This window comes from Platichthys flesus, chromosome 10, assembly GCF_949316205.1.
Source record: "Platichthys flesus chromosome 10, fPlaFle2.1, whole genome shotgun sequence".
Classification (NCBI taxonomy): Eukaryota; Metazoa; Chordata; class Actinopteri; order Pleuronectiformes; family Pleuronectidae; genus Platichthys; species Platichthys flesus.
This window is the reverse complement of record NC_084954.1, coordinates 24,809,453-24,835,742: the sequence shown is the minus strand read 5'-3', so window position 1 is coordinate 24,835,742 and position 26,290 is coordinate 24,809,453. Positions and strand designations below refer to the sequence as shown.

The 26,290-nt window shown below is 44.6% G+C and overlaps 40 non-coding genes and 18 pseudogenes across 40 annotated transcripts; all 58 read left to right on the top strand.

The window, feature by feature from the left end:
* Positions 1 to 103: 103 nt before the first annotated feature.
* LOC133963578 (U5 spliceosomal RNA) lies at positions 104 to 216 on the top strand. The gene has a single exon (XR_009923073.1). It is a non-coding gene; the product is annotated as a U5 spliceosomal RNA (small nuclear RNA).
* A 174-nt stretch (positions 217 to 390) lies between these two features.
* On the top strand, positions 391 to 582 carry LOC133962814 (U2 spliceosomal RNA). The gene has a single exon (XR_009922384.1). It is a non-coding gene; the product is annotated as a U2 spliceosomal RNA (small nuclear RNA).
* A 513-nt stretch (positions 583 to 1,095) lies between these two features.
* On the top strand, positions 1,096 to 1,208 carry LOC133963655 (U5 spliceosomal RNA). Its single transcript, XR_009923147.1, has one exon. It is a non-coding gene; the product is annotated as a U5 spliceosomal RNA (small nuclear RNA).
* A 177-nt stretch (positions 1,209 to 1,385) lies between these two features.
* Positions 1,386 to 1,577, top strand: LOC133962655 (U2 spliceosomal RNA). The gene has a single exon (XR_009922235.1). It is a non-coding gene; the product is annotated as a U2 spliceosomal RNA (small nuclear RNA).
* A 513-nt stretch (positions 1,578 to 2,090) lies between these two features.
* Positions 2,091 to 2,206, top strand: LOC133963740 (U5 spliceosomal RNA). The gene has a single exon (XR_009923225.1). It is a non-coding gene; the product is annotated as a U5 spliceosomal RNA (small nuclear RNA).
* Positions 2,207 to 2,380: 174 nt separating this feature from the next.
* Positions 2,381 to 2,572, top strand: LOC133962560 (U2 spliceosomal RNA). The gene has a single exon (XR_009922144.1). It is a non-coding gene; the product is annotated as a U2 spliceosomal RNA (small nuclear RNA).
* A 513-nt stretch (positions 2,573 to 3,085) lies between these two features.
* On the top strand, positions 3,086 to 3,200 carry LOC133963878 (U5 spliceosomal RNA). Its single transcript, XR_009923358.1, has one exon. It is a non-coding gene; the product is annotated as a U5 spliceosomal RNA (small nuclear RNA).
* Positions 3,201 to 3,374: 174 nt separating this feature from the next.
* On the top strand, positions 3,375 to 3,549 carry LOC133963102 (U2 spliceosomal RNA; annotated as a pseudogene).
* A 67-nt stretch (positions 3,550 to 3,616) lies between these two features.
* On the top strand, positions 3,617 to 3,797 carry LOC133963003 (U2 spliceosomal RNA; annotated as a pseudogene).
* A 513-nt stretch (positions 3,798 to 4,310) lies between these two features.
* On the top strand, positions 4,311 to 4,422 carry LOC133963865 (U5 spliceosomal RNA). Its single transcript, XR_009923345.1, has one exon. It is a non-coding gene; the product is annotated as a U5 spliceosomal RNA (small nuclear RNA).
* A 177-nt stretch (positions 4,423 to 4,599) lies between these two features.
* On the top strand, positions 4,600 to 4,791 carry LOC133962558 (U2 spliceosomal RNA). The gene has a single exon (XR_009922142.1). It is a non-coding gene; the product is annotated as a U2 spliceosomal RNA (small nuclear RNA).
* A 513-nt stretch (positions 4,792 to 5,304) lies between these two features.
* On the top strand, positions 5,305 to 5,419 carry LOC133963877 (U5 spliceosomal RNA). The gene has a single exon (XR_009923357.1). It is a non-coding gene; the product is annotated as a U5 spliceosomal RNA (small nuclear RNA).
* Positions 5,420 to 5,593: 174 nt separating this feature from the next.
* LOC133963104 (U2 spliceosomal RNA) lies at positions 5,594 to 5,768 on the top strand (annotated as a pseudogene).
* A 67-nt stretch (positions 5,769 to 5,835) lies between these two features.
* On the top strand, positions 5,836 to 6,016 carry LOC133963004 (U2 spliceosomal RNA; annotated as a pseudogene).
* A 513-nt stretch (positions 6,017 to 6,529) lies between these two features.
* On the top strand, positions 6,530 to 6,641 carry LOC133963864 (U5 spliceosomal RNA). Its single transcript, XR_009923344.1, has one exon. It is a non-coding gene; the product is annotated as a U5 spliceosomal RNA (small nuclear RNA).
* Positions 6,642 to 6,818: 177 nt separating this feature from the next.
* On the top strand, positions 6,819 to 7,010 carry LOC133962557 (U2 spliceosomal RNA). The gene has a single exon (XR_009922141.1). It is a non-coding gene; the product is annotated as a U2 spliceosomal RNA (small nuclear RNA).
* Positions 7,011 to 7,523: 513 nt separating this feature from the next.
* On the top strand, positions 7,524 to 7,638 carry LOC133963876 (U5 spliceosomal RNA). The gene has a single exon (XR_009923356.1). It is a non-coding gene; the product is annotated as a U5 spliceosomal RNA (small nuclear RNA).
* Positions 7,639 to 7,812: 174 nt separating this feature from the next.
* LOC133963105 (U2 spliceosomal RNA) lies at positions 7,813 to 7,987 on the top strand (annotated as a pseudogene).
* A 67-nt stretch (positions 7,988 to 8,054) lies between these two features.
* Positions 8,055 to 8,235, top strand: LOC133963006 (U2 spliceosomal RNA; annotated as a pseudogene).
* Positions 8,236 to 8,748: 513 nt separating this feature from the next.
* Positions 8,749 to 8,860, top strand: LOC133963863 (U5 spliceosomal RNA). The gene has a single exon (XR_009923343.1). It is a non-coding gene; the product is annotated as a U5 spliceosomal RNA (small nuclear RNA).
* A 177-nt stretch (positions 8,861 to 9,037) lies between these two features.
* LOC133962556 (U2 spliceosomal RNA) lies at positions 9,038 to 9,229 on the top strand. Its single transcript, XR_009922140.1, has one exon. It is a non-coding gene; the product is annotated as a U2 spliceosomal RNA (small nuclear RNA).
* Positions 9,230 to 9,742: 513 nt separating this feature from the next.
* Positions 9,743 to 9,857, top strand: LOC133963875 (U5 spliceosomal RNA). The gene has a single exon (XR_009923355.1). It is a non-coding gene; the product is annotated as a U5 spliceosomal RNA (small nuclear RNA).
* A 174-nt stretch (positions 9,858 to 10,031) lies between these two features.
* LOC133963101 (U2 spliceosomal RNA) lies at positions 10,032 to 10,206 on the top strand (annotated as a pseudogene).
* A 67-nt stretch (positions 10,207 to 10,273) lies between these two features.
* Positions 10,274 to 10,454, top strand: LOC133963002 (U2 spliceosomal RNA; annotated as a pseudogene).
* Positions 10,455 to 10,967: 513 nt separating this feature from the next.
* LOC133963654 (U5 spliceosomal RNA) lies at positions 10,968 to 11,080 on the top strand. Its single transcript, XR_009923146.1, has one exon. It is a non-coding gene; the product is annotated as a U5 spliceosomal RNA (small nuclear RNA).
* Positions 11,081 to 11,257: 177 nt separating this feature from the next.
* Positions 11,258 to 11,449, top strand: LOC133962654 (U2 spliceosomal RNA). Its single transcript, XR_009922234.1, has one exon. It is a non-coding gene; the product is annotated as a U2 spliceosomal RNA (small nuclear RNA).
* Positions 11,450 to 11,962: 513 nt separating this feature from the next.
* LOC133963739 (U5 spliceosomal RNA) lies at positions 11,963 to 12,078 on the top strand. Its single transcript, XR_009923224.1, has one exon. It is a non-coding gene; the product is annotated as a U5 spliceosomal RNA (small nuclear RNA).
* A 174-nt stretch (positions 12,079 to 12,252) lies between these two features.
* Positions 12,253 to 12,444, top strand: LOC133962555 (U2 spliceosomal RNA). Its single transcript, XR_009922139.1, has one exon. It is a non-coding gene; the product is annotated as a U2 spliceosomal RNA (small nuclear RNA).
* A 513-nt stretch (positions 12,445 to 12,957) lies between these two features.
* LOC133963737 (U5 spliceosomal RNA) lies at positions 12,958 to 13,073 on the top strand. The gene has a single exon (XR_009923223.1). It is a non-coding gene; the product is annotated as a U5 spliceosomal RNA (small nuclear RNA).
* Positions 13,074 to 13,247: 174 nt separating this feature from the next.
* On the top strand, positions 13,248 to 13,422 carry LOC133963100 (U2 spliceosomal RNA; annotated as a pseudogene).
* Positions 13,423 to 13,489: 67 nt separating this feature from the next.
* Positions 13,490 to 13,670, top strand: LOC133963001 (U2 spliceosomal RNA; annotated as a pseudogene).
* Positions 13,671 to 14,183: 513 nt separating this feature from the next.
* On the top strand, positions 14,184 to 14,295 carry LOC133963862 (U5 spliceosomal RNA). The gene has a single exon (XR_009923342.1). It is a non-coding gene; the product is annotated as a U5 spliceosomal RNA (small nuclear RNA).
* Positions 14,296 to 14,472: 177 nt separating this feature from the next.
* Positions 14,473 to 14,647, top strand: LOC133963095 (U2 spliceosomal RNA; annotated as a pseudogene).
* A 67-nt stretch (positions 14,648 to 14,714) lies between these two features.
* Positions 14,715 to 14,895, top strand: LOC133963000 (U2 spliceosomal RNA; annotated as a pseudogene).
* Positions 14,896 to 15,408: 513 nt separating this feature from the next.
* LOC133963861 (U5 spliceosomal RNA) lies at positions 15,409 to 15,520 on the top strand. Its single transcript, XR_009923341.1, has one exon. It is a non-coding gene; the product is annotated as a U5 spliceosomal RNA (small nuclear RNA).
* A 177-nt stretch (positions 15,521 to 15,697) lies between these two features.
* LOC133962554 (U2 spliceosomal RNA) lies at positions 15,698 to 15,889 on the top strand. Its single transcript, XR_009922138.1, has one exon. It is a non-coding gene; the product is annotated as a U2 spliceosomal RNA (small nuclear RNA).
* Positions 15,890 to 16,402: 513 nt separating this feature from the next.
* Positions 16,403 to 16,517, top strand: LOC133963874 (U5 spliceosomal RNA). Its single transcript, XR_009923354.1, has one exon. It is a non-coding gene; the product is annotated as a U5 spliceosomal RNA (small nuclear RNA).
* A 174-nt stretch (positions 16,518 to 16,691) lies between these two features.
* Positions 16,692 to 16,866, top strand: LOC133963094 (U2 spliceosomal RNA; annotated as a pseudogene).
* A 67-nt stretch (positions 16,867 to 16,933) lies between these two features.
* LOC133962999 (U2 spliceosomal RNA) lies at positions 16,934 to 17,114 on the top strand (annotated as a pseudogene).
* Positions 17,115 to 17,627: 513 nt separating this feature from the next.
* LOC133963860 (U5 spliceosomal RNA) lies at positions 17,628 to 17,739 on the top strand. The gene has a single exon (XR_009923340.1). It is a non-coding gene; the product is annotated as a U5 spliceosomal RNA (small nuclear RNA).
* Positions 17,740 to 17,916: 177 nt separating this feature from the next.
* On the top strand, positions 17,917 to 18,108 carry LOC133964292 (U2 spliceosomal RNA). Its single transcript, XR_009923753.1, has one exon. It is a non-coding gene; the product is annotated as a U2 spliceosomal RNA (small nuclear RNA).
* Positions 18,109 to 18,621: 513 nt separating this feature from the next.
* LOC133963873 (U5 spliceosomal RNA) lies at positions 18,622 to 18,736 on the top strand. The gene has a single exon (XR_009923353.1). It is a non-coding gene; the product is annotated as a U5 spliceosomal RNA (small nuclear RNA).
* Positions 18,737 to 18,910: 174 nt separating this feature from the next.
* Positions 18,911 to 19,085, top strand: LOC133963093 (U2 spliceosomal RNA; annotated as a pseudogene).
* Positions 19,086 to 19,152: 67 nt separating this feature from the next.
* On the top strand, positions 19,153 to 19,333 carry LOC133962998 (U2 spliceosomal RNA; annotated as a pseudogene).
* A 513-nt stretch (positions 19,334 to 19,846) lies between these two features.
* On the top strand, positions 19,847 to 19,957 carry LOC133963879 (U5 spliceosomal RNA). Its single transcript, XR_009923359.1, has one exon. It is a non-coding gene; the product is annotated as a U5 spliceosomal RNA (small nuclear RNA).
* A 177-nt stretch (positions 19,958 to 20,134) lies between these two features.
* LOC133964291 (U2 spliceosomal RNA) lies at positions 20,135 to 20,326 on the top strand. The gene has a single exon (XR_009923752.1). It is a non-coding gene; the product is annotated as a U2 spliceosomal RNA (small nuclear RNA).
* A 513-nt stretch (positions 20,327 to 20,839) lies between these two features.
* On the top strand, positions 20,840 to 20,954 carry LOC133963872 (U5 spliceosomal RNA). Its single transcript, XR_009923352.1, has one exon. It is a non-coding gene; the product is annotated as a U5 spliceosomal RNA (small nuclear RNA).
* Positions 20,955 to 21,128: 174 nt separating this feature from the next.
* Positions 21,129 to 21,303, top strand: LOC133963099 (U2 spliceosomal RNA; annotated as a pseudogene).
* Positions 21,304 to 21,370: 67 nt separating this feature from the next.
* Positions 21,371 to 21,551, top strand: LOC133962997 (U2 spliceosomal RNA; annotated as a pseudogene).
* A 512-nt stretch (positions 21,552 to 22,063) lies between these two features.
* Positions 22,064 to 22,179, top strand: LOC133963736 (U5 spliceosomal RNA). The gene has a single exon (XR_009923222.1). It is a non-coding gene; the product is annotated as a U5 spliceosomal RNA (small nuclear RNA).
* A 174-nt stretch (positions 22,180 to 22,353) lies between these two features.
* On the top strand, positions 22,354 to 22,545 carry LOC133964290 (U2 spliceosomal RNA). The gene has a single exon (XR_009923751.1). It is a non-coding gene; the product is annotated as a U2 spliceosomal RNA (small nuclear RNA).
* A 513-nt stretch (positions 22,546 to 23,058) lies between these two features.
* On the top strand, positions 23,059 to 23,171 carry LOC133963577 (U5 spliceosomal RNA). The gene has a single exon (XR_009923072.1). It is a non-coding gene; the product is annotated as a U5 spliceosomal RNA (small nuclear RNA).
* A 174-nt stretch (positions 23,172 to 23,345) lies between these two features.
* LOC133962884 (U2 spliceosomal RNA) lies at positions 23,346 to 23,537 on the top strand. The gene has a single exon (XR_009922451.1). It is a non-coding gene; the product is annotated as a U2 spliceosomal RNA (small nuclear RNA).
* A 513-nt stretch (positions 23,538 to 24,050) lies between these two features.
* Positions 24,051 to 24,163, top strand: LOC133963812 (U5 spliceosomal RNA). Its single transcript, XR_009923296.1, has one exon. It is a non-coding gene; the product is annotated as a U5 spliceosomal RNA (small nuclear RNA).
* A 177-nt stretch (positions 24,164 to 24,340) lies between these two features.
* On the top strand, positions 24,341 to 24,532 carry LOC133962653 (U2 spliceosomal RNA). The gene has a single exon (XR_009922233.1). It is a non-coding gene; the product is annotated as a U2 spliceosomal RNA (small nuclear RNA).
* A 513-nt stretch (positions 24,533 to 25,045) lies between these two features.
* On the top strand, positions 25,046 to 25,158 carry LOC133963575 (U5 spliceosomal RNA). The gene has a single exon (XR_009923070.1). It is a non-coding gene; the product is annotated as a U5 spliceosomal RNA (small nuclear RNA).
* Positions 25,159 to 25,335: 177 nt separating this feature from the next.
* LOC133964289 (U2 spliceosomal RNA) lies at positions 25,336 to 25,527 on the top strand. The gene has a single exon (XR_009923750.1). It is a non-coding gene; the product is annotated as a U2 spliceosomal RNA (small nuclear RNA).
* A 513-nt stretch (positions 25,528 to 26,040) lies between these two features.
* LOC133963574 (U5 spliceosomal RNA) lies at positions 26,041 to 26,153 on the top strand. Its single transcript, XR_009923069.1, has one exon. It is a non-coding gene; the product is annotated as a U5 spliceosomal RNA (small nuclear RNA).
* The last annotated feature ends 137 nt before the right edge of the window (positions 26,154 to 26,290 follow it).

Genomic DNA, 26,290 nt, shown 5'->3' with positions numbered 1-26,290 from the left:
GTATACTAGAATCTGACATGCGGAAAGCAAAGAGAAACCCCACCGCGAAGGTGGTGACTGTGACCGAGAGGCTCCAACGCTGCTCTCAAGCAGAGGGCCATGCTGACTCTGGTTTCTCTTCATAACGCACAAGTCTTTCGCCTTTTACTAAAGACTTCCGTGGAGAGGAACAAACATGAGTTGAATCTATTTTTGGCAGGCTTTGCTGTATGGCTGAGCCTTATGAAATTGTGAAAAGTCAAAGAGCTGTCTAGGTCAGCAATCATGTGTCCACAAAGGAGAGCTTGGGCGGAGGTCATGAGCCATTGTTACGCACACCTACAAACGGGGTACCACAGCAAGGGAGATTTGTGCCAAGAGGTTGGCGTGGACATCCAACACTTGTGGATTATCGCTTCTCGGCCTTTTGGCTAAGATCAAGTGTAGTATCTGTTCTCATCAGTTTAATATCTGATATGTCCTCTATATGAGGACTACATATTAAGCAGATTTTTGGCAAGAGGAGCAGAAATTTGGAGCTTGCTCCCTTCTCTCCACGCATCGACCTAGCATTGCAGTGCCGCTGGGAACGGTGCACTCTGTTCTTACCTTGTAGAAAAGCAAACACTCAAACAATTGTGGAGGTTTCAAGGTGAATTCTACACTGGGTCAATGAAACTGAGGGAATGGCCTGGCAGAGTTTGACAAGTGTGCAAAACTGCTCTGATGACTCACTGCCTTGTGAAGCGATTATGCATGAATCTGCACGGGGTCACAATGAGCATCAACTGGATTCCAAATAGAATCAGAAGCATTTGTCAAAAACTGAAACGTGTTTTCACTCAACATCTCCTGGGAGACTTGGTGAGAAAGCAGAGTCCGCTTTTGGACCCAATGTAAGTGGTTCAGGGATGTATTGCTTAAAAAGGCTTAAAAGCCAATCACTAGTCAGGGCAGGAGCAAATAAAGCCTTGTATAATTTGTGTTGGCAGATGGGGGCGTGGTGGGAATGTTGTATACTAGAATCTGACATGCGGAAAGCAAAGAGAGGCCCACCGCGAAGGTGGTGACTGTGACCGAGAGGCTCCACCGCTGCTCTCGAGCAGAGGGCCATGCTGACTCTGGTTTCTCTTCATAACGCACAAGTCTTTCGCCTTTTACTAAAGACTTCCGTGGAGAGGAACAAACGTGAGTTGAATCTATTTTTGGCAGGCTTTGCTGTATGGCTGAGCCTTATGAAATTGTGAAAAGTCAAAGAGCTGTCTAGGTCAGCAATCAGGTGTCCACAAAGGAGAGCTTGGGCGGAGGTGATGAGCAGCCATTGTTATGCACACCTACAAACGGGGTACCACAGCAAGGGAGATTTGTGCCAAGAGGTTGGCTTGGACATCCAACACTTGTGGATTATCGCTTCTCGGCCTTTTGGCTAAGATCAAGTGTAGTATCTGTTCTTATCAGTTTAATATCTGATATGTCCTCTATATGAGGACTACATATTAAGCAGATTTTTGGCAAGAGGAGCAGAAATTTGGAGCTTGCTCCCTTCTCTCCACGCATCGACCTAGCATTGCAGTGCCGCTGGGAATGGTGCACTCTGTTCTTACCTTGTAGAAAAGCAAACACTCAAACAATTGTGGAGGTTTCAAGGTGAATTCTACACTGGGTCAATGAAACTGAGGGAATGGCCTGGCAGAGTTTGACAAGTGTGCAAAACTGCTCTGATGACTCACTGCCTTGTGAAGCGATTATGCATGAATCTGCACGGGGTCACAATGAGCATCAACTGGATTCCAAATAGAATCAGAAGCATTTGTCAAAAACTGAAACGTGTTTTCACTCAACATCTCCTGGGAGACTTGGTGAGAAAGCAGAGTCCGCTTTTGGACCCAATGTAAGTGGTTCAGGGATGTATTGCTTAAAAAGGCTTAAAAGCCAATCACTAGTCAGGGCAGGAGCAAATAAAGCCTTGTATAATTTGTGTTGGCAGATGGGGGCGTGGTGGGAATGTTGTATACTAGAATCTGACATGCGGAAAGCAAAGAGAGGCCCACCGCGAAGGTGGTGACTGTGACCGAGAGGCTCCACCGCTGCTCTCGAGCAGAGGGCCATGCTGACTCTGGTTTCTCTTCATAACGCACAAGTCTTTCGCCTTTTACTAAAGACTTCCGTGGAGAGGAACAAACATGAGTTGAATCTATTTTTGGCAGGCTTTGCTGTTTTGCTGAGCCTTATGAAATTGTGAAAAGTCAAAGAGCTGTCTAGGTCAGCAATCAGGTGTCCACAAAGGAGAGCTTGGGCGGAGGTGATGAGCAGCCATTGTTATGCACACCTACAAACGGGGTACCACAGCAAGGGAGATTTGTGCCAAGAGGTTAGCTTGGACATCCAACACTTGTGGATTATCGCTTCTCGGCCTTTTGGCTAAGATCAAGTGTAGTATCTGTTCTTATCAGTTTAATATCTGATATGTCCTCTATATGAGGACTACATATTAAGCAGATTTTTGGCAAGAGGAGCAGAAATTTGGAGCTTGCTCCCTTCTCTCCACGCATCGACCTAGCATTGCAGTGCCGCTGGGAACGGTGCACTCTGTTCTTACCTTGTAGAAAAGCAAACACTCAAACAATTGTGGAGGTTTCAAGGTGAATTCTACACTGGGTCAATGAAACTGAGGGAATGGCCTGGCAGAGTTTGACAAGTGTGCAAAACTGCTCTTATGACTCACTGCCTTGTGAAGTGATTATGCATGACTCTGCACGGGGTCACAATGAGCATCAACTGGATTCCAAATAGAATCAGAAGCATTTGTCAAAAACTGAAACGTGTTTTCACTCAACATCTCCTGGGAGACTTGGTGAGAAAGCAGAGTCCGCTTTTGGACCCAATGTAAGTGGTTCAGGGATGTATCGCTTAAAAAGGCTTAAAAGCCAATCACTAGTCAGGGCAGGAGCAAATAAAGCCTTGTATAATTTGTGTTGGCAGATGGGGGCGTGGTGGACTGTTGTATACTAGAATCTGACATGCGGAAAGCAAAGAGAAACCCCACCGCGAAGGTGGTGACTGTGACCGAGAGGCTCCACCGCTGCTCTCAAGCAGAGGGCCATGCTGACTCTGGTTTCTCTTCATAACGCACAAGTCTTTCGCCTTTTACTAAAGACTTATGGGAGAGGAACAAACATGAGTTGAATCTATTTTTGGCAGGCTTTGCTGTTTTGCTGAGCCTTATGAAATTGTGAAAAGTCAAAGAGCTGTCTAGGTCAGCAATCAGGTGTCCACAAAGGAGAGCTTGGGCGGAGGTGATGAGCAGCCATTGTTATGCACACCTACAAACGGGGTACCACAGCAAGGGAGATTTGTGCCAAGAGGTTAGCTTGGACATCCAACACTTGTGGATTATCGCTTCTCGGCCTTTTGGCTAAGATCAAGTGTAGTATCTGTTCTTATCAGTGACTCAATTAAAGATCGATGGAAAATTATTTTTGACAATCTGTAGACTGAACTCATGAAAGAGTCTTTTATTGTACCTCCTCTTATTTTCTTTTAGTCCGATAGAATTCTGGAGGTCTTAAGGTGTGGAGAGATGATGATCTTTGTAATGTAAAGTATTGTACTGCTCATGAGTGAATTAAATAAAAAAATATTCCAAAAAAAAAAAAAAAAAAAATCTGTTCTTATCAGTTTAATATCTGATATGTCCTCTATATGAGGACTACATATTAAGCAGATTTTTGGCAAGAGGAGCAGAAATTTGGAGCTTGCTCCCTTCTCTCCACGCATCGACCTAGCATTGCAGTGCCGCTGGGAACGGTGCACTCTGTTCTTACCTTGTAGAAAAGCAAACACTCAAACAATTGTGGAGGTTTCAAGGTGAATTCTACACCGGGTCAATGAAACTGAGGGAATGGCCTGGCAGAGTTTGACAAGTGTGCAAAACTGCTCTGATGACTCACTGCCTTGTGAAGCGATTATGCATGAATCTGCACGGGGTCACAATGAGCATCAACTGGATTCCAAATAGAATCAGAAGCATTTGTCAAAAACTGAAACGTGTTTTCACTCAACATCTCCTGGGAGAATTGGTGAGAAAGCAGAGTCCGCTTTTGGACCCAATGTAAGTGGTTCAGGGATGTATTGCTTAAAAAGGCTTAAAAGCCAATCACTAGTCAGGGCAGGAGCAAATAAAGCCTTGTATAATTTGTGTTGGCAGATGGGGGCGTGGTGGACTGTTGTATACTAGAATCTGACATGCGGAAAGCAAAGAGAAACCCCACCGCGAAGGTGGTGACTGTGACCGAGAGGCTCCACCGCTGCTCTCGAGCAGAGGGCCATGCTGACTCTGGTTTCTCTTCATAACGCACAAGTCTTTCGCCTTTTACTAAAGACTTATGGGAGAGGAACAAACATGAGTTGAAACTATTTTTGGCAGGCTTTGCTGTATGGCTGAGCCTTATGAAATTGTGAAAAGTCAAAGAGCTGTCTAGGTCAGCAATCAGGTGTCCACAAAGGAGAGCTTGGGCGGAGGTGATGAGCAGCCATTGTTATGCACAGCTACAAACGGGGTACCACAGCAAGGGAGATTTGTGCCAAGAGGTTAGCTTGGACATCCAACACTTGTGGATTATCGCTTCTCGGCCTTTTGGCTAAGATCAAGTGTAGTATCTGTTCTTATCAGTTTAATATCTGATATGTCCTCTATATGAGGACTACATATTAAGCAGATTTTTGGCAAGAGGAGCAGAAATTTGGAGCTTGCTCCCTTCTCTCCACGCATCGACCTAGCATTGCAGTGCCGCTGGGAACGGTGCACTCTGTTCTTACCTTGTAGAAAAGCAAACACTCAAACAATTGTGGAGGTTTCAAGGTGAATTCTACACTGGGTCAATGAAACTGAGGGAATGGCCTGGCAGAGTTTGACAAGTGTGCAAAACTGCTCTTATGACTCACTGCCTTGTGAAGTGATTATGCATGACTCTGCACGGGGTCACAATGAGCATCAACTGGATTCCAAATAGAATCAGAAGCATTTGTCAAAAACTGAAACGTGTTTTCACTCAACATCTCCTGGGAGACTTGGTGAGAAAGCAGAGTCCGCTTTTGGACCCAATGTAAGTGGTTCAGGGATGTATCGCTTAAAAAGGCTTAAAAGCCAATCACTAGTCAGGGCAGGAGCAAATAAAGCCTTGTATAATTTGTGTTGGCAGATGGGGGCGTGGTGGACTGTTGTATACTAGAATCTGACATGCGGAAAGCAAAGAGAAACCCCACCGCGAAGGTGGTGACTGTGACCGAGAGGCTCCACCGCTGCTCTCAAGCAGAGGGCCATGCTGACTCTGGTTTCTCTTCATAACGCACAAGTCTTTCGCCTTTTACTAAAGACTTATGGGAGAGGAACAAACATGAGTTGAATCTATTTTTGGCAGGCTTTGCTGTTTTGCTGAGCCTTATGAAATTGTGAAAAGTCAAAGAGCTGTCTAGGTCAGCAGTCAGGTGTCCACAAAGGAGAGCTTGGGCGGAGGTGATGAGCAGCCATTGTTATGCACACCTACAAACGGGGTACCACAGCAAGGGAGATTTGTGCCAAGAGGTTAGCTTGGACATCCAACACTTGTGGATTATCGCTTCTCGGCCTTTTGGCTAAGATCAAGTGTAGTATCTGTTCTTATCAGTGACTCAATTAAAGATCGATGGAAATTTTTTTTTGACAATCTGTAGACTGAACTCATGAAAGAGTCTTTTATTGTACCTCCTCTTATTTTCTTTTAGTCCGATAGAATTCTGGAGGTCTTAAGGTGTGGAGAGATGATGATCTTTGTAATGTAAAGTATTGTACTGCTCATGAGTGAATTAAATAAAAAAATATTCCAAAAAAAAAAAAAAAAAAAATCTGTTCTTATCAGTTTAATATCTGATATGTCCTCTATATGAGGACTACATATTAAGCAGATTTTTGGCAAGAGGAGCAGAAATTTGGAGCTTGCTCCCTTCTCTCCACGCATCGACCTAGCATTGCAGTGCCGCTGGGAACGGTGCACTCTGTTCTTACCTTGTAGAAAAGCAAACACTCAAACAATTGTGGAGGTTTCAAGGTGAATTCTACACCGGGTCAATGAAACTGAGGGAATGGCCTGGCAGAGTTTGACAAGTGTGCAAAACTGCTCTGATGACTCACTGCCTTGTGAAGCGATTATGCATGAATCTGCACGGGGTCACAATGAGCATCAACTGGATTCCAAATAGAATCAGAAGCATTTGTCAAAAACTGAAACGTGTTTTCACTCAACATCTCCTGGGAGACTTGGTGAGAAAGCAGAGTCCGCTTTTGGACCCAATGTAAGTCGTTCAGGGATGTATTGCTTAAAAAGGCTTAAAAGCCAATCACTAGTCAGGGCAGGAGCAAATAAAGCCTTGTATAATTTGTGTTGGCAGATGGGGGCGTGGTGGACTGTTGTATACTAGAATCTGACATGCGGAAAGCAAAGAGAAACCCCACCGCGAAGGTGGTGACTGTGACCGAGAGGCTCCACCGCTGCTCTCGAGCAGAGGGCCATGCTGACTCTGGTTTCTCTTCATAACGCACAAGTCTTTCGCCTTTTACTAAAGACTTATGGGAGAGGAACAAACATGAGTTGAAACTATTTTTGGCAGGCTTTGCTGTATGGCTGAGCCTTATGAAATTGTGAAAAGTCAAAGAGCTGTCTAGGTCAGCAATCAGGTGTCCACAAAGGAGAGCTTGGGCGGAGGTGATGAGCAGCCATTGTTATGCACACCTACAAACGGGGTACCACAGCAAGGGAGATTTGTGCCAAGAGGTTAGCTTGGACATCCAACACTTGTGGATTATCGCTTCTCGGCCTTTTGGCTAAGATCAAGTGTAGTATCTGTTCTTATCAGTTTAATATCTGATATGTCCTCTATATGAGGACTACATATTAAGCAGATTTTTGGCAAGAGGAGCAGAAATTTGGAGCTTGCTCCCTTCTCTCCACGCATCGACCTAGCATTGCAGTGCCGCTGGGAACGGTGCACTCTGTTCTTACCTTGTAGAAAAGCAAACACTCAAACAATTGTGGAGGTTTCAAGGTGAATTCTACACTGGGTCAATGAAACTGAGGGAATGGCCTGGCAGAGTTTGACAAGTGTGCAAAACTGCTCTTATGACTCACTGCCTTGTGAAGTGATTATGCATGACTCTGCACGGGGTCACAATGAGCATCAACTGGATTCCAAATAGAATCAGAAGCATTTGTCAAAAACTGAAACGTGTTTTCACTCAACATCTCCTGGGAGACTTGGTGAGAAAGCAGAGTCCGCTTTTGGACCCAATGTAAGTGGTTCAGGGATGTATCGCTTAAAAAGGCTTAAAAGCCAATCACTAGTCAGGGCAGGAGCAAATAAAGCCTTGTATAATTTGTGTTGGCAGATGGGGGCGTGGTGGACTGTTGTATACTAGAATCTGACATGCGGAAAGCAAAGAGAAACCCCACCGCGAAGGTGGTGACTGTGACCGAGAGGCTCCACCGCTGCTCTCAAGCAGAGGGCCATGCTGACTCTGGTTTCTCTTCATAACGCACAAGTCTTTCGCCTTTTACTAAAGACTTATGGGAGAGGAACAAACATGAGTTGAATCTATTTTTGGCAGGCTTTGCTGTTTTGCTGAGCCTTATGAAATTGTGAAAAGTCAAAGAGCTGTCTAGGTCAGCAGTCAGGTGTCCACAAAGGAGAGCTTGGGCGGAGGTGATGAGCAGCCATTGTTATGCACACCTACAAACGGGGTACCACAGCAAGGGAGATTTGTGCCAAGAGGTTAGCTTGGACATCCAACACTTGTGGATTATCGCTTCTCGGCCTTTTGGCTAAGATCAAGTGTAGTATCTGTTCTTATCAGTGACTCAATTAAAGATCGATGGAAAATTTTTTTTGACAATCTGTAGACTGAACTCATGAAAGAGTCTTTTATTGTACCTCCTCTTATTTTCTTTTAGTCCGATAGAATTCTGGAGGTCTTAAGGTGTGGAGAGATGATGATCTTTGTAATGTAAAGTATTGTACTGCTCATGAGTGAATTAAATAAAAAAATATTCCAAAAAAAAAAAAAAAAAAAATCTGTTCTTATCAGTTTAATATCTGATATGTCCTCTATATGAGGACTACATATTAAGCAGATTTTTGGCAAGAGGAGCAGAAATTTGGAGCTTGCTCCCTTCTCTCCACGCATCGACCTAGCATTGCAGTGCCGCTGGGAACGGTGCACTCTGTTCTTACCTTGTAGAAAAGCAAACACTCAAACAATTGTGGAGGTTTCAAGGTGAATTCTACACCGGGTCAATGAAACTGAGGGAATGGCCTGGCAGAGTTTGACAAGTGTGCAAAACTGCTCTGATGACTCACTGCCTTGTGAAGCGATTATGCATGAATCTGCACGGGGTCACAATGAGCATCAACTGGATTCCAAATAGAATCAGAAGCATTTGTCAAAAACTGAAACGTGTTTTCACTCAACATCTCCTGGGAGACTTGGTGAGAAAGCAGAGTCCGCTTTTGGACCCAATGTAAGTCGTTCAGGGATGTATTGCTTAAAAAGGCTTAAAAGCCAATCACTAGTCAGGGCAGGAGCAAATAAAGCCTTGTATAATTTGTGTTGGCAGATGGGGGCGTGGTGGACTGTTGTATACTAGAATCTGACATGCGGAAAGCAAAGAGAAACCCCACCGCGAAGGTGGTGACTGTGACCGAGAGGCTCCACCGCTGCTCTCGAGCAGAGGGCCATGCTGACTCTGGTTTCTCTTCATAACGCACAAGTCTTTCGCCTTTTACTAAAGACTTATGGGAGAGGAACAAACATGAGTTGAAACTATTTTTGGCAGGCTTTGCTGTATGGCTGAGCCTTATGAAATTGTGAAAAGTCAAAGAGCTGTCTAGGTCAGCAATCAGGTGTCCACAAAGGAGAGCTTGGGCGGAGGTGATGAGCAGCCATTGTTATGCACACCTACAAACGGGGTACCACAGCAAGGGAGATTTGTGCCAAGAGGTTAGCTTGGACATCCAACACTTGTGGATTATCGCTTCTCGGCCTTTTGGCTAAGATCAAGTGTAGTATCTGTTCTTATCAGTTTAATATCTGATATGTCCTCTATATGAGGACTACATATTAAGCAGATTTTTGGCAAGAGGAGCAGAAATTTGGAGCTTGCTCCCTTCTCTCCACGCATCGACCTAGCATTGCAGTGCCGCTGGGAACGGTGCACTCTGTTCTTACCTTGTAGAAAAGCAAACACTCAAACAATTGTGGAGGTTTCAAGGTGAATTCTACACTGGGTCAATGAAACTGAGGGAATGGCCTGGCAGAGTTTGACAAGTGTGCAAAACTGCTCTTATGACTCACTGCCTTGTGAAGTGATTATGCATGACTCTGCACGGGGTCACAATGAGCATCAACTGGATTCCAAATAGAATCAGAAGCATTTGTCAAAAACTGAAACGTGTTTTCACTCAACATCTCCTGGGAGACTTGGTGAGAAAGCAGAGTCCGCTTTTGGACCCAATGTAAGTGGTTCAGGGATGTATCGCTTAAAAAGGCTTAAAAGCCAATCACTAGTCAGGGCAGGAGCAAATAAAGCCTTGTATAATTTGTGTTGGCAGATGGGGGCGTGGTGGACTGTTGTATACTAGAATCTGACATGCGGAAAGCAAAGAGAAACCCCACCGCGAAGGTGGTGACTGTGACTGAGAGGCTCCACCGCTGCTCTCAAGCAGAGGGCCATGCTGACTCTGGTTTCTCTTCATAACGCACAAGTCTTTCGCCTTTTACTAAAGACTTATGGGAGAGGAACAAACATGAGTTGAATCTATTTTTGGCAGGCTTTGCTGTTTTGCTGAGCCTTATGAAATTGTGAAAAGTCAAAGAGCTGTCTAGGTCAGCAATCAGGTGTCCACAAAGGAGAGCTTGGGCGGAGGTGATGAGCAGCCATTGTTACGCACACCTACAAACGGGGTACCACAGCAAGGGAGATTTGTGCCAAGAGGTTAGCTTGGACATCCAACACTTGTGGATTATCGCTTCTCGGCCTTTTGGCTAAGATCAAGTGTAGTATCTGTTCTTATCAGTGACTCAATTAAAGATCGATGGAAAATTATTTTTGACAATCTGTAGACTGAACTCATGAAAGAGTCTTTTATTGTACCTCCTCTTATTTTCTTTTAGTCCGATAGAATTCTGGAGGTCTTAAGGTGTGGAGAGATGATGATCTTTGTAATGTAAAGTATTGTACTGCTCATGAGTGAATTAAATAAAAAAATATTCCAAAAAAAAAAAAAAAAAAAATCTGTTCTTATCAGTTTAATATCTGATATGTCCTCTATATGAGGACTACATATTAAGCAGATTTTTGGCAAGAGGAGCAGAAATTTGGAGCTTGCTCCCTTCTCTCCACGCATCGACCTAGCATTGCAGTGCCGCTGGGAACGGTGCACTCTGTTCTTACCTTGTAGAAAAGCAAACACTCAAACAATTGTGGAGGTTTCAAGGTGAATTCTACACCGGGTCAATGAAACTGAGGGAATGGCCTGGCAGAGTTTGACAAGTGTGCAAAACTGCTCTGATGACTCACTGCCTTGTGAAGCGATTATGCATGAATCTGCACGGGGTCACAATGAGCATCAACTGGATTCCAAATAGAATCAGAAGCATTTGTCAAAAACTGAAACGTGTTTTCACTCAACATCTCCTGGGAGACTTGGTGAGAAAGCAGAGTCCGCTTTTGGACCCAATGTAAGTGGTTCAGGGATGTATTGCTTAAAAAGGCTTAAAAGCCAATCACTAGTCAGGGCAGGAGCAAATAAAGCCTTGTATAATTTGTGTTGGCAGATGGGGGCGTGGTGGGAATGTTGTATACTAGAATCTGACATGCGGAAAGCAAAGAGAGGCCCACCGCGAAGGTGGTGACTGTGACCGAGAGGCTCCACCGCTGCTCTCGAGCAGAGGGCCATGCTGACTCTGGTTTCTCTTCATAACGCACAAGTCTTTCGCCTTTTACTAAAGACTTCCGTGGAGAGGAACAAACGTGAGTTGAATCTATTTTTGGCAGGCTTTGCTGTATGGCTGAGCCTTATGAAATTGTGAAAAGTCAAAGAGCTGTCTAGGTCAGCAATCAGGTGTCCACAAAGGAGAGCTTGGGCGGAGGTGATGAGCAGCCATTGTTATGCACACCTACAAACGGGGTACCACAGCAAGGGAGATTTGTGCCAAGAGGTTGGCTTGGACATCCAACACTTGTGGATTATCGCTTCTCGGCCTTTTGGCTAAGATCAAGTGTAGTATCTGTTCTTATCAGTTTAATATCTGATATGTCCTCTATATGAGGACTACATATTAAGCAGATTTTTGGCAAGAGGAGCAGAAATTTGGAGCTTGCTCCCTTCTCTCCACGCATCGACCTAGCATTGCAGTGCCGCTGGGAATGGTGCACTCTGTTCTTACCTTGTAGAAAAGCAAACACTCAAACAATTGTGGAGGTTTCAAGGTGAATTCTACACTGGGTCAATGAAACTGAGGGAATGGCCTGGCAGAGTTTGACAAGTGTGCAAAACTGCTCTGATGACTCACTGCCTTGTGAAGCGATTATGCATGAATCTGCACGGGGTCACAATGAGCATCAACTGGATTCCAAATAGAATCAGAAGCATTTGTCAAAAACTGAAACGTGTTTTCACTCAACATCTCCTGGGAGACTTGGTGAGAAAGCAGAGTCCGCTTTTGGACCCAATGTAAGTGGTTCAGGGATGTATTGCTTAAAAAGGCTTAAAAGCCAATCACTAGTCAGGGCAGGAGCAAATAAAGCCTTGTATAATTTGTGTTGGCAGATGGGGGCGTGGTGGGAATGTTGTATACTAGAATCTGACATGCGGAAAGCAAAGAGAGGCCCACCGCGAAGGTGGTGACTGTGACCGAGAGGCTCCACCGCTGCTCTCGAGCAGAGGGCCATGCTGACTCTGGTTTCTCTTCATAACGCACAAGTCTTTCGCCTTTTACTAAAGACTTCCGTGGAGAGGAACAAACATGAGTTGAATCTATTTTTGGCAGGCTTTGCTGTTTTGCTGAGCCTTATGAAATTGTGAAAAGTCAAAGAGCTGTCTAGGTCAGCAATCAGGTGTCCACAAAGGAGAGCTTGGGCGGAGGTGATGAGCAGCCATTGTTATGCACACCTACAAACGGGGTACCACAGCAAGGGAGATTTGTGCCAAGAGGTTAGCTTGGACATCCAACACTTGTGGATTATCGCTTCTCGGCCTTTTGGCTAAGATCAAGTGTAGTATCTGTTCTTATCAGTTTAATATCTGATATGTCCTCTATATGAGGACTACATATTAAGCAGATTTTTGGCAAGAGGAGCAGAAATTTGGAGCTTGCTCCCTTCTCTCCACGCATCGACCTAGCATTGCAGTGCCGCTGGGAACGGTGCACTCTGTTCTTACCTTGTAGAAAAGCAAACACTCAAACAATTGTGGAGGTTTCAAGGTGAATTCTACACTGGGTCAATGAAACTGAGGGAATGGCCTGGCAGAGTTTGACAAGGGTGCAAAACTGCTCTTATGACTCACTGCCTTGTGAAGTGATTATGCATGACTCTGCACGGGGTCACAATGAGCATCAACTGGATTCCAAATAGAATCAGAAGCATTTGTCAAAAACTGAAACGTGTTTTCACTCAACATCTCCTGGGAGACTTGGTGAGAAAGCAGAGTCCGCTTTTGGACCCAATGTAAGTGGTTCAGGGATGTATCGCTTAAAAAGGCTTAAAAGCCAATCACTAGTCAGGGCAGGAGCAAATAAAGCCTTGTATAATTTGTGTTGGCAGATGGGGGCGTGGTGGACTGTTGTATACTAGAATCTGACATGCGGAAAGCAAAGAGAAACCCCACCGCGAAGGTGGTGACTGTGACCGAGAGGCTCCAACGCTGCTCTCAAGCAGAGGGCCATGCTGACTCTGGTTTCTCTTCATAACGCACAAGTCTTTCGCCTTTTACTAAAGACTTCCGTGGAGAGGAACAAACATGAGTTGAATCTATTTTTGGCAGGCTTTGCTGTTTTGCTGAGCCTTATGAAATTGTGAAAAGTCAAAGAGCTGTCTAGGTCAGCAATCAGGTGTCCACAAAGGAGAGCTTGGGCGGAGGTGATGAGCAGCCATTGTTATGCACACCTACAAACGGGGTACCACAGCAAGGGAGATTTGTGCCAAGAGGTTAGCTTGGACATCCAACACTTGTGGATTATCGCTTCTCGGCCTTTTGGCTAAGATCAAGTGTAGTATCTGTTCTTATCAGTGACTCAATTAAAGATCGATGGAAAATTATTTTTGACAATCTGTAGACTGAACTCATGAAAGAGTCTTTTATTGTACCTCCTCTTATTTTCTTTTAGTCCGATAGAATTCTGGAGGTCTTAAGGTGTGGAGAGATGATGATCTTTGTAATGTAAAGTATTGTACTGCTCATGAGTGAATTAAATAAAAAAATATTCCAAAAAAAAAAAAAAAAAAAATCTGTTCTTATCAGTTTAATATCTGATATGTCCTCTATATGAGGACTACATATTAAGCAGATTTTTGGCAAGAGGAGCAGAAATTTGGAGCTTGCTCCCTTCTCTCCACGCATCGACCTAGCATTGCAGTGCCGCTGGGAACGGTGCACTCTGTTCTTACCTTGTAGAAAAGCAAACACTCAAACAATTGTGGAGGTTTCAAGGTGAATTCTACACCGGGTCAATGAAACTGAGGGAATGGCCTGGCAGAGTTTGACAAGTGTGCAAAACTGCTCTGATGACTCACTGCCTTGTGAAGCGATTATGCATGAATCTGCACGGGGTCACAATGAGCATCAACTGGATTCCAAATAGAATCAGAAGCATTTGTCAAAAACTGAAACGTGTTTTCACTCAACATCTCCTGGGAGACTTGGTGAGAAAGCAGAGTCCGCTTTTGGACCCAATGTAAGTGGTTCAGGGATGTATTGCTTAAAAAGGCTTAAAAGCCAATCACTAGTCAGGGCAGGAGCAAATAAAGCCTTGTATAATTTGTGTTGGCAGATGGGGGCGTGGTGGACTGTTGTATACTAGAATCTGACATGCGGAAAGCAAAGAGAAACCCCACCGCGAAGGTGGTGACTGTGACCGAGAGGCTCCACCGCTGCTCTCGAGCAGAGGGCCATGCTGACTCTGGTTTCTCTTCATAACGCACAAGTCTTTCGCCTTTTACTAAAGACTTATGGGAGAGGAACAAACATGAGTTGAAACTATTTTTGGCAGGCTTTGCTGTATGGCTGAGCCTTATGAAATTGTGAAAAGTCAAAGAGCTGTCTAGGTCAGCAATCAGGTGTCCACAAAGGAGAGCTTGGGCGGAGGTGATGAGCAGCCATTGTTATGCACACCTACAAACGGGGTACCACAGCAAGGGAGATTTGTGCCAAGAGGTTAGCTTGGACATCCAACACTTGTGGATTATCGCTTCTCGGCCTTTTGGCTAAGATCAAGTGTAGTATCTGTTCTTATCAGTGACTCAATTAAAGATCGATGGAAAATTATTTTTGACAATCTGTAGACTGAACTCATGAAAGAGTCTTTTATTGTACCTCCTCTTATTTTCTTTTAGTCCGATAGAATACTGGAGGTCTTAAGGTGTGGAGAGATGATGATCTTTGTAATGTAAAGTATTGTACTGCTCATGAGTGAATTAAATAAAAAAATATTCCAAAAAAAAAAAAAAAAAAAATCTGTTCTTATCAGTTTAATATCTGATATGTCCTCTATATGAGGACTACATATTAAGCAGATTTTTGGCAAGAGGAGCAGAAATTTGGAGCTTGCTCCCTTCTCTCCACGCATCGACCTAGCATTGCAGTGCCGCTGGGAACGGTGCACTCTGTTCTTACCTTGTAGAAAAGCAAACACTCAAACAATTGTGGAGGTTTCAAGGTGAATTCTACACCGGGTCAATGAAACTGAGGGAATGGCCTGGCAGAGTTTGACAAGTGTGCAAAACTGCTCTGATGACTCACTGCCTTGTGAAGCGATTATGCATGAATCTGCACGGGGTCACAATGAGCATCAACTGGATTCCAAATAGAATCAGAAGCATTTGTCAAAAACTGAAACGTGTTTTCACTCAACATCTCCTGGGAGACTTGGTGAGAAAGCAGAGTCCGCTTTTGGACCCAATGTAAGTGGTTCAGGGATGTATTGCTTAAAAAGGCTTAAAAGCCAATCACTAGTCAGGGCAGGAGCAAATAAAGCCTTGTATAATTTGTGTTGGCAGATGGGGGCGTGGTGGACTGTTGTATACTAGAATCTGACATGCGGAAAGCAAAGAGAAACCCCACCGCGAAGGTGGTGACTGTGACCGAGAGGCTCCACCGCTGCTCTCGAGCAGAGGGCCATGCTGACTCTGGTTTCTCTTCATAACGCACAAGTCTTTCGCCTTTTACTAAAGACTTATGGGAGAGGAACAAACATGAGTTGAAACTATTTTTGGCAGGCTTTGCTGTATGGCTGAGCCTTATGAAATTGTGAAAAGTCAAAGAGCTGTCTAGGTCAGCAATCAGGTGTCCACAAAGGAGAGCTTGGGCGGAGGTGATGAGCAGCCATTGTTATGCACACCTACAAACGGGGTACCACAGCAAGGGAGATTTGTGCCAAGAGGTTAGCTTGGACATCCAACACTTGTGGATTATCGCTTCTCGGCCTTTTGGCTAAGATCAAGTGTAGTATCTGTTCTTATCAGTTTAATATCTGATATGTCCTCTATATGAGGACTACATATTAAGCAGATTTTTGGCAAGAGGAGCAGAAATTTGGAGCTTGCTCCCTTCTCTCCACGCATCGACCTAGCATTGCAGTGCCGCTGGGAACGGTGCACTCTGTTCTTACCTTGTAGAAAAGCAAACACTCAAACAATTGTGGAGGTTTCAAGGTGAATTCTACACTGGGTCAATGAAACTGAGGGAATGGCCTGGCAGAGTTTGACAAGTGTGCAAAACTGCTCTTATGACTCACTGCCTTGTGAAGTGATTATGCATGACTCTGCACGGGGTCACAATGAGCATCAACTGGATTCCAAATAGAATCAGAAGCATTTGTCAAAAACTGAAACGTGTTTTCACTCAACATCTCCTGGGAGACTTGGTGAGAAAGCAGAGTCCGCTTTTGGACCCAATGTAAGTGGTTCAGGGATGTATCGCTTAAAAAGGCTTAAAAGCCAATCACTAGTCAGGGCAGGAGCAAATAAAGCCTTGTATAATTTGTGTTGGCAGATGGGGGCGTGGTGGACTGTTGTATACTAGAATCTGACATGCGGAAAGCAAAGAGAAACCCCACCGCGAAGGTGGTGACTGTGACCGAGAGGCTCCACCGCTGCTCTCAAGCAGAGGGCCATGCTGACTCTGGTTTCTCTTCATAACGCACAAGTCTTTCGCCTTTTACTAAAGACTTATGGGAGAGGAACAAACATGAGTTGAATCTATTTTTGGCAGGCTTTGCTGTTTTGCTGAGCCTTATGAAATTGTGAAAAGTCAAAGAGCTGTCTAGGTCAGCAATCAGGTGTCCACAAAGGAGAGCTTGGGCGGAGGTGATGAGCAGCCATTGTTATGCACACCTACAAACGGGGTACCACAGCAAGGGAGATTTGTGCCAAGAGGTTAGCTTGGACATCCAACACTTGTGGATTATCGCTTCTCGGCCTTTTGGCTAAGATCAAGTGTAGTATCTGTTCTTATCAGTGACTCAATTAAAGATCGATGGAAAATTATTTTTGACAATCTGTAGACTGAACTCATGAAAGAGTCTTTTATTGTACCTCCTCTTATTTTCTTTTAGTCCGATAGAATACTGGAGGTCTTAAGGTGTGGAGAGATGATGATCTTTGTAATGTAAAGTATTGTACTGCTCATGAGTGAATTAAATAAAAAAATATTCCAAAAAAAAAAAAAAAAAAAATCTGTTCTTATCAGTTTAATATCTGATATGTCCTCTATATGAGGACTACATATTAAGCAGATTTTTGGCAAGAGGAGCAGAAATTTGGAGCTTGCTCCCTTCTCTCCACGCATCGACCTAGCATTGCAGTGCCGCTGGGAACGGTGCACTCTGTTCTTACCTTGTAGAAAAGCAAACACTCAAACAATTGTGGAGGTTTCAAGGTGAATTCTACACCGGGTCAATGAAACTGAGGGAATGGCCTGGCAGAGTTTGACAAGTGTGCAAAACTGCTCTGATGACTCACTGCCTTGTGAAGCGATTATGCATGAATCTGCACGGGGTCACAATGAGCATCAACTGGATTCCAAATAGAATCAGAAGCATTTGTCAAAAACTGAAACGTGTTTTCACTCAACATCTCCTGGGAGACTTGGTGAGAAAGCAGAGTCCGCTTTTGGACCCAATGTAAGTGGTTCAGGGATGTATTGCTTAAAAAGGCTTAAAAGCCAATCACTAGTCAGGGCAGGAGCAAATAAAGCCTTGTATAATTTGTGTTGGCAGATGGGGGCGTGGTGGGAATGTTGTATACTAGAATCTAACATGCGGAAAGCAAAGAGAGGCCCACCGCGAAGGTGGTGACTGTGACCGAGAGGCTCCACCGCTGCTCTCGAGCAGAGGGCCATGCTGACTCTGGTTTCTCTTCATAACGCACAAGTCTTTCGCCTTTTACTAAAGACTTATGGGAGAGGAACAAACATGAGTTGAAACTATTTTTGGCAGGCTTTGCTGTATGGCTGAGCCTTATGAAATTGTGAAAAGTCAAAGAGCTGTCTAGGTCAGCAATCAGGTGTCCACAAAGGAGAGCTTGGGCGGAGGTGATGAGCAGCCATTGTTATGCACACCTACAAACGGGGTACCACAGCAAGGGAGATTTGTGCCAAGAGGTTAGCTTGGACATCCAACACTTGTGGATTATCGCTTCTCGGCCTTTTGGCTAAGATCAAGTGTAGTATCTGTTCTTATCAGTTTAATATCTGATATGTCCTCTATATGAGGACTACATATTAAGCAGATTTTTGGCAAGAGGAGCAGAAATTTGGAGCTTGCTCCCTTCTCTCCACGCATCGACCTAGCATTGCAGTGCCGCTGGGAACGGTGCACTCTGTTCTTACCTTGTAGAAAAGCAAACACTCAAACAATTGTGGAGGTTTCAAGGTGAATTCTACACTGGGTCAATGAAACTGAGGGAATGGCCTGGCAGAGTTTGACAAGTGTGCAAAACTGCTCTTATGACTCACTGCCTTGTGAAGTGATTATGCATGACTCTGCACGGGGTCACAATGAGCATCAACTGGATTCCAAATAGAATCAGAAGCATTTGTCAAAAACTGAAACGTGTTTTCACTCAACATCTCCTGGGAGACTTGGTGAGAAAGCAGAGTCCGCTTTTGGACCCAATGTAAGTGGTTCAGGGATGTATCGCTTAAAAAGGCTTAAAAGCCAATCACTAGTCAGGGCAGGAGCAAATAAAGCCTTGTATAATTTGTGTTGGCAGATGGGGGCGTGGTGGACTGTTGTATACTAGAATCTGACATGCGGAAAGCAAAGAGAAACCCCACCGCGAAGGTGGTGACTGTGACCGAGAGGCTCCACCGCTGCTCTCAAGCAGAGGGCCATGCTGACTCTGGTTTCTCTTCATAACGCACAAGTCTTTCGCCTTTTACTAAAGACTTATGGGAGAGGAACAAACATGAGTTGAATCTATTTTTGGCAGGCTTTGCTGTTTTGCTGAGCCTTATGAAATTGTGAAAAGTCAAAGAGCTGTCTAGGTCAGCAATCAGGTGTCCACAAAGGAGAGCTTGGGCGGAGGTGATGAGCAGCCATTGTTATGCACACCTACAAACGGGGTACCACAGCAAGGGAGATTTGTGCCAAGAGGTTAGCTTGGACATCCAACACTTGTGGATTATCGCTTCTCGGCCTTTTGGCTAAGATCAAGTGTAGTATCTGTTCTTATCAGTGACTCAATTAAAGATCGATGGAAAATTATTTTTGACAATCTGTAGACTGAACTCATGAAAGAGTCTTTTATTGTACCTCCTCTTATTTTCTTTTAGTCCGATAGAATACTGGAGGTCTTAAGGTGTGGAGAGATGATGATCTTTGTAATGTAAAGTATTGTACTGCTCATGAGTGAATTAAATAAAAAAATATTCCAAAAAAAAAAAAAAAAAAAATCTGTTCTTATCAGTTTAATATCTGATATGTCCTCTATATGAGGACTACATATTAAGCAGATTTTTGGCAAGAGGAGCAGAAATTTGGAGCTTGCTCCCTTCTCTCCACGCATCGACCTAGCATTGCAGTGCCGCTGGGAACGGTGCACTCTGTTCTTACCTTGTAGAAAAGCAAACACTCAAACAATTGTGGAGGTTTCAAGGTGAATTCTACACCGGGTCAATGAAACTGAGGGAATGGCCTGGCAGAGTTTGACAAGTGTGCAAAACTGCTCTGATGACTCACTGCCTTGTGAAGCGATTATGCATGAATCTGCACGGGGTCACAATGAGCATCAACTGGATTCCAAATAGAATCAGAAGCATTTGTCAAAAACTGAAACGTGTTTTCACTCAACATCTCCTGGGAGACTTGGTGAGAAAGCAGAGTCCGCTTTTGGACCCAATGTAAGTGGTTCAGGGATGTATTGCTTAAAAAGGCTTAAAAGCCAATCACTAGTCAGGGCAGGAGCAAATAAAGCCTTGTATAATTTGTGTTGGCAGATGGGGGCGTGGTGGACTGTTGTATACTAGAATCTGACATGCGGAAAGCAAAGAGAAACCCCACCGCGAAGGTGGTGACTGTGACCGAGAGGCTCCACCGCTGCTCTCGAGCAGAGGGCCATGCTGACTCTGGTTTCTCTTCATACGCACAAGTCTTTCGCCTTTTACTAAAGACTTATGGGAGAGGAACAAACATGAGTTGAAACTATTTTTGGCAGGCTTTGCTGTATGGCTGAGCCTTATGAAATTGTGAAAAGTCAAAGAGCTGTCTAGGTCAGCAATCAGGTGTCCACAAAGGAGAGCTTGGGCGGAGGTGATGAGCAGCCATTGTTATGCACACCTACAAACGGGGTACCACAGCAAGGGAGATTTGTGCCAAGAGGTTAGCTTGGACATCCAACACTTGTGGATTATCGCTTCTCGGCCTTTTGGCTAAGATCAAGTGTAGTATCTGTTCTTATCAGTTTAATATCTGATATGTCCTCTATATGAGGACTACATATTAAGCAGATTTTTGGCAAGAGGAGCAGAAATTTGGAGCTTGCTCCCTTCTCTCCACGCATCGACCTAGCATTGCAGTGCCGCTGGGAACGGTGCACTCTGTTCTTACCTTGTAGAAAAGCAAACACTCAAACAATTGTGGAGGTTTCAAGGTGAATTCTACACTGGGTCAATGAAACTGAGGGAATGGCCTGGCAGAGTTTGACAAGTGTGCAAAACTGCTCTTATGACTCACTGCCTTGTGAAGTGATTATGCATGACTCTGCACGGGGTCACAATGAGCATCAACTGGATTCCAAATAGAATCAGAAGCATTTGTCAAAAACTGAAACGTGTTTTCACTCAACATCTCCTGGGAGACTTGGTGAGAAAGCAGAGTCCGCTTTTGGACCCAATGTAAGTGGTTCAGGGATGTATCGCTTAAAAAGGCTTAAAAGCCAATCACTAGTCAGGGCAGGAGCAAATAAAGCCTTGTATAATTTGTGTTGGCAGATGGGGGCGTGGTGGACTGTTGTATACTAGAATCTGACATGCGGAAAGCAAAGAGAAACCCCACCGCGAAGGTGGTGACTGTGACCGAGAGGCTCCACCGCTGCTCTCAAGCAGAGGGCCATGCTGACTCTGGTTTCTCTTCATAACGCACAAGTCTTTCGCCTTTTACTAAAGACTTATGGGAGAGGAACAAACATGAGTTGAATCTATTTTTGGCAGGCTTTGCTGTTTTGCTGAGCCTTATGAAATTGTGAAAAGTCAAAGAGCTGTCTAGGTCAGCAATCAGGTGTCCACAAAGGAGAGCTTGGGCGGAGGTGATGAGCAGCCATTGTTATGCACACCTACAAACGGGGTACCACAGCAAGGGAGATTTGTGCCAAGAGGTTAGATTGGACATCCAACACTTGTGGATTATCGCTTCTCGGCCTTTTGGCTAAGATCAAGTGTAGTATCTGTTCTTATCAGTGACTCAATTAAAGATCGATGGAAAATTATTTTTGACAATCTGTAGACTGAACTCATGAAAGAGTCTTTTATTGTACCTCCTCTTATTTTCTTTTAGTCCGATAGAATTCTGGAGGTCTTAAGGTGTGGAGAGATGATGATCTTTGTAATGTAAAGTATTGTACTGCTCATGAGTGAATTAAATAAAAAAATATTCCAAAAAAAAAAAAAAAAAAAATCTGTTCTTATCAGTTTAATATCTGATATGTCCTCTATATGAGGACTACATATTAAGCAGATTTTTGGCAAGAGGAGCAGAAATTTGGAGCTTGCTCCCTTCTCTCCACGCATCGACCTAGCATTGCAGTGCCGCTGGGAACGGTGCACTCTGTTCTTACCTTGTAGAAAAGCAAACACTCAAACAATTGTGGAGGTTTCAAGGTGAATTCTACACTGGGTCAATGAAACTGAGGGAATGGCCTGGCAGAGTTTGACAAGTGTGCAAAACTGCTCTGATGACTCACTGCCTTGTGAAGCGATTATGCATGAATCTGCACGGGGTCACAATGAGCATCAACTGGATTCCAAATAGAATCAGAAGCATTTGTCAAAAACTGAAATGGTTTTCACTCAACATCTCCTGGGAGACCTGGTGAGAAAGCAGAGTCCGCTTTTGGACCCAATGTAAGTGGTTCAGGGATGTATTGCTTAAAAAGGCTTAAAAGCCAATCACTAGTCAGGGCAGGAGCAAATAAAGCCTTGTATAATTTGTGTTGGCAGATGGGGGCGTGGTGGGAATGTTGTATACTAGAATCTGACATGCGGAAAGCAAAGAGAGGCCCACCGCGAAGGTGGTGACTGTGACCGAGAGGCTCCACCGCTGCTCTCGAGCAGAGGGCCATGCTGACTCTGGTTTCTCTTCATAACGCACAAGTCTTTCGCCTTTTACTAAAGACTTCCGTGGAGAGGAACAAACATGAGTTGAATCTATTTTTGGCAGGCTTTGCTGTTTTGCTGAGCCTTATGAAATTGTGAAAAGTCAAAGAGCTGTCTAGGTCAGCAATCAGGTGTCCACAAAGGAGAGCTTGGGCGGAGGTGATGAGCAGCCATTGTTATGCACACCTACAAACGGGGTACCACAGCAAGGGAGATTTGTGCCAAGAGGTTAGCTTGGACATCCAACACTTGTGGATTATCGCTTCTCGGCCTTTTGGCTAAGATCAAGTGTAGTATCTGTTCTTATCAGTTTAATATCTGATATGTCCTCTATATGAGGACTACATATTAAGCAGATTTTTGGCAAGAGGAGCAGAAATTTGGAGCTTGCTCCCTTCTCTCCACGCATCGACCTAGCATTGCAGTGCCGCTGGGAACGGTGCACTCTGTTCTTACCTTGTAGAAAAGCAAACACTCAAACAATTGTGGAGGTTTCAAGGTGAATTCTACACTGGGTCAATGAAACTGAGGGAATGGCCTGGCAGAGTTTGACAAGTGTGCAAAACTGCTCTTATGACTCACTGCCTTGTGAAGTGATTATGCATGACTCTGCACGGGGTCACAATGAGCATCAACTGGATTCCAAATAGAATCAGAAGCATTTGTCAAAAACTGAAACGTGTTTTCACTCAACATCTCCTGGGAGACTTGGTGAGAAAGCAGAGTCCGCTTTTGGACCCAATGTAAGTGGTTCAGGGATGTATCGCTTAAAAAGGCTTAAAAGCCAATCACTAGTCAGGGCAGGAGCAAATAAAGCCTTGTATAATTTGTGTTGGCAGATGGGGGCGTGGTGGACTGTTGTATACTAGAATCTGACATGCGGAAAGCAAAGAGAAACCCCACCGCGAAGGTGGTGACTGTGACCGAGAGGCTCCAACGCTGCTCTCAAGCAGAGGGCCATGCTGACTCTGGTTTCTCTTCATAACGCACAAGTCTTTCGCCTTTTACTAAAGACTTCCGTGGAGAGGAACAAACATGAGTTGAATCTATTTTTGGCAGGCTTTGCTGTATGGCTGAGCCTTATGAAATTGTGAAAAGTCAAAGAGCTGTCTAGGTCAGCAATCAGGTGTCCACAAAGGAGAGCATGGGCGGAGGTCATGAGCCATTGTTACGCACACCTACAAACGGGGTACCACAGCAAGGGAGATTTGTGCCAAGAGGTTGGCGTGGACATCCAACACTTGTGGATTATTGCTTCTCGGCCTTTTGGCTAAGATCAAGTGTAGTATCTGTTCTTATCAGTTTAATATCTGATATTTCCTCTATATGAGGACTACATATTAAGCAGATTTTTGGCAAGAGGAGCAGAAATTTGGAGCTTGCTCCCTTCTCTCCACGCATCGACCTAGGATTGCAGTGCCGCTGGGAACGGTGCACTCTGTTCTTACCTTGTAGAAAAGCAAACACTCAAACAATTGTGGAGGTTTCAAGGTGAATTCTACACTGGGTCAATGAAACTGAGGGAATGGCCTGGCAGAGTTTGACAAGTGTGCAAAACTGCTCTGATGACTCACTGCCTTGTGAAGCGATTATGCATGAATCTGCACGGGGTCACAATGAGCATCAACTGGATTCCAAATAGAATCAGAAGCATTTGTCAAAAACTGAAACGTGTTTTCACTCAACATCTCCTGGGAGACTTGGTGAGAAAGCAGAGTCCGCTTTTGGACCCAATGTAAGTGGTTCAGGGATGTATTGCTTAAAAAGGCTTAAAAGCCAATCACTAGTCAGGGCAGGAGCAAATAAAGCCTTGTATAATTTGTGTTGGCAGATGGGGGCGTGGTGGGAATGTTGTATACTAGAATCTGACATGCGGAAAGCAAAGAGAGGCCCACCGCGAAGTTGGTGACTGTGACCGAGAGGCTCCACCGCTGCTCTCGAGCAGAGGGCCATGCTGACTCTGGTTTCTCTTCATAACGCACAAGTCTTTCGCCTTTTACTAAAGACTTCCGTGGAGAGGAACAAACGTGATTTGAATCTATTTTTGGCAGGCTTTGCTGTATGGCTGAGCCTTATGAAATTGTGAAAAGTCAAAGAGCTGTCTAGGTCAGCAATCAGGTGTCCACAAAGGAGAGCTTGGGCGGAGGTGACGAGCAGCCATTGTTATGCACACCTACAAACGGGGTACCACAGCAAGGGAGATTTGTGCCAAGAGGTTGGATTGGACATCCAACACTTGTGGATTATCGCTTCTCGGCCTTTTGGCTAAGATCAAGTGTAGTATCTGTTCTTATCAGTTTAATATCTGATATGTCCTCTATATGAGGACTACATATTAAGCAGATTTTTGGCAAGAGGAGCAGAAATTTGGAGCTTGCTCCCTTCTCTCCACGCATCGACCTAGCATTGCAGTGCCGCTGGGAATGGTGCACTCTGTTCTTACCTTGTAGAAAAGCAAACACTCAAACAATTGTGGAGGTTTCAAGGTGAATTCTACACTGGGTCAATGAAACTGAGGGAATGGCCTGGCAGAGTTTGACAAGTGTGCAAAACTGCTCTGATGACTCACTGCCTTGTGAAGCGATTATGCATGAATCTCCACGGGGTCACAATGAGCATCAACTGGATTCCAAATAGAATCAGAAGCATTTGTCAAAAACTGAAACGTGTTTTCACTCAACATCTCCTGGGAGACTTGGTGAGAAAGCAGAGTCCGCTTTTGGACCCAATGTAAGTGGTTCAGGGATGTATTGCTTAAAAAGGCTTAAAAGCCAATCACTAGTCAGGGCAGGAGCAAATAAAGCCTTGTATAATTTGTGTTGGCAGATGGGGGCGTGGTGGGAATGTTGTATACTAGAATCTGACATGCGGAAAGCAAAGAGAGGCCCACCGCGAAGGTGGTGACTGTGACCGAGAGGGTCCACCGCTGCTCTCGAGCAGAGGGCCATGCTGACTCTGGTTTCTCTTCATAACGCACAAGTCTTTCGCCTTTTACTAAAGACTTCCGTGGAGAGGAACAAACATGAGTTGAATCTATTTTTGGCAGGCTTTGCTGTATGGCTGAGCCTTATGAAATTGTGAAAAGTCAAAGAGCTGTCTAGGTCAGCAATCAAGTGTCCACAAAGGAGAGCTTGGGCGGAGGTGATGAGCAGCCATTGTTATGCACACCTACAAACGGGGTACCACAGCAAGGGAGATTTGTGCCAAGAGGTTAGCTTGGACATCCAACACTTGTGGATTATCGCTTCTCGGCCTTTTGGCTAAGATCAAGTGTAGTATCTGTTCTTATCAGTTTAATATCTGATATGTCCTCTATATGAGGACTACATATTAAGCAGATTTTTGGCAAGAGGAGCAGAAATTTGGAGCTTGCTCCCTTCTCTCCACGCATCGACCTAGCATTGCAGTGCCGCTGGGAACGGTGCACTCTGTTCTTACCTTGTAGAAAAGCAAACACTCAAACAATTGTGGAGGTTTCAAGGTGAATTCTACACTGGGTCAATGAAACTGAGGGAATGGCCTGGCAGAGTTTGACAAGTGTGCAAAACTGCTCTTATGACTCACTGCCTTGTGAAGTGATTATGCATGACTCTGCACGGGGTCACACTGAGCATCAACTGGATTCCAAATAGAATCAGAAGCATTTGTCAAAAACTGAAACGTGTTTTCACTCAACATCTCCTGGGAGACTTGGTGAGAAAGCAGAGTCCGCTTTTGGACCCAATGTAAGTGGTTCAGGGATGTATTGCTTAAAAAGGCTTAAAAGCCAATCATTAGTCAGGGCAGGAGCAAATAAAGCCTTGTATAATTTGTGTTGGCAGATGGGGGCGTGGTGGGAATGTTGTATACTAGAATCTGACATGCGGAAAGCAAAGAGAGGCCCACCGCGAAGGTGGTGATTGTGACCGAGAGGCTCCACCGCTGCTCTCGAGCAGAGGGCCATGCTGACTCTGGTTTCTCTTCATAACGCACAAGTCTTTCGCCTTTTACTAAAGACTTCCGTGGAGAGGAACAAACATGAGTTGAATCTATTTTTGGCAGGCTTTGCTGTATGGCTGAGCCTTATGAAATTGTGAAAAGTCAAAGAGCTGTCTAGGTCAGCAATCAGGTGTCCACAAAGGAGAGCTTGGGCGGAGGTGATGAGCAGCCATTGTTATGCACACCTACAAACGGGGTACCACAGCAAGGGAGATTT